This window comes from Zootermopsis nevadensis, unplaced genomic scaffold, assembly GCF_977971745.1.
Source record: "Zootermopsis nevadensis isolate Lab colony 2312 unplaced genomic scaffold, Znev_1.0 Znev_ptg000243l, whole genome shotgun sequence".
Taxonomy (NCBI): domain Eukaryota; kingdom Metazoa; phylum Arthropoda; class Insecta; order Blattodea; family Termopsidae; genus Zootermopsis; species Zootermopsis nevadensis.
In genome coordinates, this window is record NW_028259370.1 from 57,501 (window position 1) to 65,000 (window position 7,500).

A 7,500-nucleotide genomic window follows, 5' to 3' on the forward strand; every position below is an offset into this window, starting at 1 on the left:
CCGCCTATAGACCGTGTCCGGGGGACAGAGGGCCGCGGCATCGCGGTGGCGAAGGGTTTGCCGGGAAGGGGAACGAAGCCGGCCTTTTTCGTAAAATCGTTCCCCTGTTGCTTGCCGGGAAGGTGGACGAACCCGGTCTCTCTCGTAAAATCGTCCACCTGCTGCTTGCCGGGAAGGGGAACAAAGCCGGTCTTTTTCGTAAAATCGTTCCCCTGTTGCTTGCCGGGAAGGTGGACGAACCCGGTCTTTATCGTCAAATCGTCCACCTGCTGGTTGCCGGGAAGGGGAACGAAGCCGGCCTTTTTCGTAAAATCGTTCCCCTGTTGCTTGCCGGGAAGGAGGACGAACCCGGTCTTTATCGTCAAATCGTCCTCCTGTTGCTTGCCGGAAAGGGGAACGAAGCCGGCCTTTTTCGTAAAATCGTTCCCCTGTTGCTTGCCGCGAAGGTGGACGAACCCGGTCTCTCTCGTAAAATCGTCCACCTGCTGCTTGCCGGGAAGGGGAACGAAGCCGGTCTTTTTCGTAAAATCGTTCCCCTGTTGCTTGCCGGGAAGGTGGACGAACCCGGTCTCTCTCGTAAAATCGTCCACCTGCTGCTTGCCGGGAAGGGGAACGAAGCCGGTCTTTTTCGTAAAATCGTTCCCCTGTTGCTTGCCGGGAAGGTGGACGAACCCGGTCTTTATCGTCAAATCGTCCACCTGCTGCTTGCCGGGAAGGGGAACGAAGCCGGCCTTTTTCGTAAAATCGTTCCCCTGTTGCTTGCCGGGAAGGAGGACGAACCCGGTCTTTAACGTCAAATCGTCCTCCTGTTGCTTGCCGGAAAGGGGAACGAAGCCGGCCTTCTTCGTAAAATCGTTCCCCTGTTGCTTGCCGGGAAGGTGGACGAACCCGGTCTTTCTCGTAAAATCGTCCACCTGCTGCTTGCCGGGAAGGGGAACGAAGCCGGCCTTTTTCGTAAAATCGTTCCCCTGCCGGGCGGAGGACGGACCCGGGCTTTTCTTCCGTCAGTTGTGTCCTCCTGATGTATCCAGACACCACCCAAGGCTCAGGAATCGTCTTATGCGGAAAAAGGGCCAATTTATCAGCGACGCATCCGTTAGTTCAACTAGAGGAAGTGTGAAATTTTCCTACAAAATAAGGTGCCAGCGCGGCGTTTTCAGGGGAGACTCGTAACGTCTGAGCCTCAGAGAGCGCGACCCGGCCGAATGCGAGCGGCAGGTCCCCTAAAATCGGCCTACCTAACACGCACGGATGGGACTTTGAAATCTGAAGACGTGGAGGGCACGAACGGGAATATATATGCGGCAGAAGCCAGAGACACCGCCGGCAGCCTCACCGTGACCGCACGAGAAGTCGTCACTTGCGCCAATCTTGCACTCGAGTGCCGAGTCACCTACGAGCAGACCCCTGCTTCTGCCTGTCCATTGAGGGCAGCCGAGCACGCGATTCCCCAGGAGACGGACTTCTGTACACTTGTGCCCCTCTTGCCCTAAACGGGGTTCGAGCAGCGCGGGGAGAGGAATTCAGTCCCCGGCGGATGCGCGCTCGTTCTAAGTGCAGCTTCCGAGAGGCCGCCCGTGAAGGCCATCACTTGTGCCACTCTTGCACTCGGAATCGAGTGCCGACTCGAACCGGAGCCTCCGCCGGCCACTGCGTGGGTTGACGGGCGCCGACCCCGATGAAGACGGCGATCGGTGCACATGTGCCCCCCATGCCCTAAACGGGGTTCGAGCAGCGCGGGGAGAGGAATTCAGTCCCCGGCGGATGCGCGCTCGTTCTAAGTGCAGCTTCCCAGAGGCCGCCCGTTAAGGCCTTCACATGTGCCACTCTTGCACTCGTAGATGAGTGCCGACTCGAGCCCGAGTCTCCGCCGGACACCGCGCGTGATGACGTGCGCCAACCCCGATGGACACGGCGGTCGGTGCACTTGTGCTCCACTTGCCCTAAACGGTTGCAAGTAGAGCGGGCCGAGGCCAGCAGTCCCCCGGCGGATGCGCGCTGGTTCTAAGTGCAGCTTCCCAGAGGCCGCCCGTGAAGGCCGTCACGTGTGCCGCTCTTGCACTCGGAATCGAGTGCCGACTCGAACCGGAGCCTCCGCCGGCCACTGCGTGGGTTGACGGGCGCCGTCCCCGATGAAGACGGCGATCGGTGCACATGTGCCCCTCTTGCCCTAAACGGGGTTCGAGCAGCGCGGGGAGAGGTCTTCAGTCTCCCGCGGATGCACGCTGGTACTAAGGGCCGGCTCACAGAAGCCACCTGTAAAGGCCGTCACATGTGCCACTCTTGCACTCGTAGTCGAGGGCCGACTCGAGCCCGAGCCTCCGCCGGACACCGCGCGTGTTGACGTGCGCCAACCCCGATGGACACGGCGGTCGGTGCATTTGTGCCCCACTTGCACTAAACGGTTGCAAGTACACCGGGCCGAGGAAAGCATTCCCCCGCGGTTGTCCGCTGGTACTAAGTGCAGCTTCCCAGAGGCCGCCCGTGAAGGCCGTCACGTGTGCCACTCTTGCACTCGGAATCGAGTGCCGACTCGAACCGGAGCCTCCGCCGGCCACTGCGCGGGTTGACGGGCGCCGACCCCGTTGAAGACGGCGATCGGTGCACATGTGCCACTCTTGCCCTAAACGGGGATCGAGCGGCGCGGGACGAGGCCTGCAGTCCCCCGCGTTGCCCGGTGGTACTGAGGGCAATCTCCCAGAGGCCGCCCGTGAAGGCCGTTACTTGTGTCACTCTTGCACTCAGTGCCCTGTGCCGACTCGAACCCGAGACTCGGCCGGTCTTCGCAGGCAACAGCGCGGGTTGACCACAAATTACACGGCGGTCGATACACTTGTGCCCCTCTTGCCCTAAACGGTCGCAAGTAGCGCGGGCCGAGGCCTGCAGTCCCTCGCTGTTGTCCGCTGGTACTAGGGGCAGCTTCCCAGAGGCCGCCCGTGAAGACCATCACTTGTGCCACTCTTGCACTCAGGCTCGAGTGCCGACTCGAACCCGAGACTCGACCAGTCTTCGCCGGCCACTGAGCGGGGTGACGGGCGCCGACCCCAAAGGACACGGCGGTCGGTGCACTTGTGCCACTCTTGCCCTAAACGGGGATCGAGCGGCGCGGGTCGAGGCCTGCAGTCCCCCGCGTTGCCCGGTGGTACTGAGGGCAATCTCCCAGAGGCCGCCCGTGAACGCCGTTACTTGTGTCACTCTTGCACTCAGTGTCCTGTGCCGACTCGAACCCGAGACTCGGCCGGTCTTCGCCGGCCACTGAGCGGGGTGACGGGCGCCGACCCCAAAGGAAACGGCGGTCGGTGCACTTGTGCCACTCTTGCCCTAAACTGCCTCAGCCAACGCGGGGCGGAAGCGCGAATGGCCTGCCGGCGACAGGGTCCCCGGCGGCCGGTAGTCCAATCTCAGACTTCCCCCTGCTCGAGGAGAGCCTCGCTCGCCAAGCTCATATACTATAGTCTGGACCCCCCTTATCTCAGCATTCGTCAGTCACGGAAGAGGCAGAGCCGCGGACACCGGCGGATGGCCCCTCGGCTGCCGCCAGAAATTTTAATTAAGTTTTTCTCTTCCTTAATCATTTCCGATCATACTAAATTTTGTATATGTTAGAATACATACACATACTTACTTATATAACCGCTTTATTTAATATTTTTCTGCACTTTAGAAATTTTCGGACTTAGCCGCTGAAGCGACTCAAGTAACACGCACGGTGGGACATAGCCGCAGAACTGGTTTCATGTACCACGCACCACGGGACATAGCCGCAGAATTCGTACCGTCCAAGTAAGGCCCAGCTAACACAGCGGAAATTTATTTTTAGTCAATTAACGGCATTACTATGCACAGCAAGGCCAACTTTCTTCAATTATGAATATTTTTCTGCATTTTGGAAATTTTCGGACTTAGCCGCTGAAGCGACTCAACTAACACGCACGGTCGGACATAGCCGCAGAACTGGTTTCAAGTACCACGCACCACGGGACATAGCCGCAGAATTCGTACCGTCCAAGTAAGGCCCACCTAACACAGCGGAAATTTATTTTTAATCTATTAACGATATTATTAAGCACAGCAAGGCCAACTTTCTTCAATTATGTATATTTTTCTGCATTTTGGAAATTTTCGGACTTAGCCGCTGAAGCGACTCAAGTAACACGCACGGTGGGACATAGCCGCAGAACTGATTTCAAGTACCACGCACCACGGGACATAGCCGCAGAATTCGTACCGTCCAAGTAAGGCCCACCTAACACAGCGGTAATTTATTTTTAATCTATTAACGATTTTATTAAGCACAGCAAGCCCAATTTTCTTCAATTATGTGTATTTTTCTGCATTTTGGAAATTTTTTGGACTTAGCCGCTGAAGCGACTCAACTAACACGCACGGTCGGACATAGCCGCAGAACTGATTTCAAGTACCACGCACCACGGGACATAGCCGCAGAATTCGTCCCGTCCAAGTAAGGCCCACCTAACACAGCGGAAATTTATTTTTAGTCAATTAACGGCATTACTATGCACAGCAAGGCCAACTTTCTTCAATTATGAATATTTTTCTGCATTTTGGAAATTTTCGGACTTAGCCGCTGAAGCGACTCAACTAACACGCACGGTCGGACATAGCCGCAGAACTGGTTTCAAGTACCACGCACCACGGGACATAGCCGCAGAATTCGTACCGTCCAATTAAGGCCCACCTAACACAGCGGAAATTTATTTTTAATCTATTAACGATATTATTAAGCACAGCAAGGCCAACTTTCTTCAATTATGTATATTTTTCTGCATTTTGGAAATTTTCGGACTTAGCCGCTGAAGCGACTCAAGTAACACGCACGGTGGGACATAGCCGCAGAACTGATTTCAAGTACCACGCACCACGGGACATAGCCGCAGAATTCGTACCGTCCAAGTAAGGCCCACCTAACACAGCGGAAATTTATTTTTAATCTATTAACGATATTATTAAGCACAGCAAGGCCAACTTTCTTCAATTATGTATATTTTTCTGCATTTTGGAAATTTTCGGACTTAGCCGCTGAAGCGACTCAACTAACACGCACGGTCGGACATAGCCGCAGAACTGATTTCAAGTTCCAAGCACCACGGGACATAGCCGCAGAGCCATGACTTTTGAGTTAAATTTCGGAAATTTATTTTTAGACAATTAACGGCATTATTGTGCACAGCAAGCCCATTTTTTTTCAATTAAGAATATTTTACTGCATTTTGGAAATTTTTTGGACTTAGCCGCTGAAGCGACTCAACTAACACGCACGGTCGGACATAGCCGCAGAACTGGTTTCAAGTACCACGCACCACGGGACATAGCCGCAGAATTCGTACCGTCCAAGTAAGGCCCAGCTAACACAGCGGAAATTTATTTTTAATCTATTAACGATATTATTAAGCACAGCAAGCCCAATTTTCTTCAATTATGTGTATTTTTCTGCATTTTGGAAATTTTTTGGACTTAGCCGCTGAAGCGACTCAACTAACACGCACGGTCGGACATAGCCGCAGAACTGGTTTCAAGTACCACGCACCACGGGACATAGCCGCAGAATTCGTACCGTCCAAGTAAGGCCCACCTAACACAGCGGAAATTTATTTTTAATCTATTAACGATATTATTAAGCACAGCAAGGCCAACTTTCTTCAATTATGTATATTTTTCTGCATTTTGGAAATTTTCGGACTTAGCCGCTGAAGCGACTCAACTAACACGCACGGTCGGACATAGCCGCAGAACTGATTTCAAGTTCCAAGCACCACGGGACATAGCCGCAGAGCCATGACTTTTGAGTTAAATTTCGGAAATTTATTTTTAGACAATTAACGGCATTATTGTGCACAGCAAGCCCATTTTTTTTCAATTAAGAATATTTTACTGCATTTTGGAATATTTCGGACTTAGCCGCTGAAGTTATATTCGTTCTATTTCTTATTCTTAGGAAGGCGCTATCACGGCACGGTCTCGTGCTTCGAAGCAGCCCCGTAACTATACTCGCCGTCTGAATTGGCCTCAGGAAGCGACCGTCCCAATACAACCCATCAAACACAGGCGTAGTCTCTTACATGACTTACTTTTAATGCGTTAACGGCTATACGATGATTTCTTTCGAGACGGGGCACCGCAAGCCCAATTTTAATGATTTACAAATACTTAACCATATTATTATTTTTATTATTTGTTATTGATTGCAAATGATTTTATCCCCGGTGGCAGTGACCTACAATAAGGTACAAGAACATAAGACACAACAAAACAATGCGATACATCAACACAGTGAGACAGAAAAAGAATAATTAGAGGGCACAACAAAAAGAATAAGACACAACAGAACCATAAAAGAAAAACATAAGACGCAACCAAAACAACACATCCCACTCACTCACTCAAAATCAAACAACTCATAAGAATACAAAACCATCTACTTCACTATATTACGCTTTCTTCCTCCCTAATTCTTCTTCTTCTACTCCCGTTATTCGTGTTGTCTTATGTTATTTTTATTCAAGTTACTATTATTAAGAAGGCGCCATTACCGCAGGACTCTTTCACCGAAACAGCCTTCTGAGCTACCACGCGCCGTCGGACTTTTGCCGCAGACGTCCCGGGCCTTGGCGGCCGGCAAGCCTCTCGTCGGGGAGAAAATCGCCTTCCGCCCGCGCAAGACAAATGCTGAGATAAGGGGGGTCCAGACCTACTATGGGGAGGACTTTGGGAGCAGGTCCGAGTGCGCGGCCGAACCGGCAATCGGCAAGTATGAGGCCTCCTGCCGGTTCGGGACACGCCGCACTTGACCCGGGGTCGTAGTGTCAGGACGGGGGTGGGGGTGGGGGCAGGACGGAGATCTGGCGTGTGTGGGCGGGCGGGCGGGCGGGGGACCGCGTTCTTAATCGCGGGGACTCGGTCCGGACTCCGTCCTGGGTTCGAACCTAGCTTAATTGTTTTAGGCCCACCTGAGATGCCGCGGGCCACCACGGCGCCCTACGCCGCCGCCGCGAGGACGATGACGACGCTCCTGTGTTCTCCGGCCAGCCTCGAGGACTCAGTCCTCGGTTCGATGCTCGCCTGCCACCACGGCGCCCTACGCCACGCAAGCTCGTCGCTGCTGCAGCCGCGAGGGGCCTATGACGTTCCTGGGTTCGAACCTCGCTTCGGGGATTCTGGGACGCCGCGTGCCTCCACGGCGCCCTACACCAAGAAATCGGGTCGCTGCTGCATGGCCGAAGAAGGTCCTGGGTTCGAACCCCGCCAGCGGCGTGCCCTGTTCCGCTCAGGGCGTGCGCTACGGTCCCGGCTTCGAGACCCCGCGAAGTCACTCCGGCCCCCCCACCCCCCCGCGGGGGAGGGGCGCTGGCGGGCTGGAGGGATTCCCCAGCCCCCGCGGGTGAGTGGCAGCGAAGATCTATAGTTTTGACTCTCTTAAGTGGCCGCCGAGGCCGGCCAACACCTACCACGCGCCATCCAGCAACTACCACGCACCGTGGG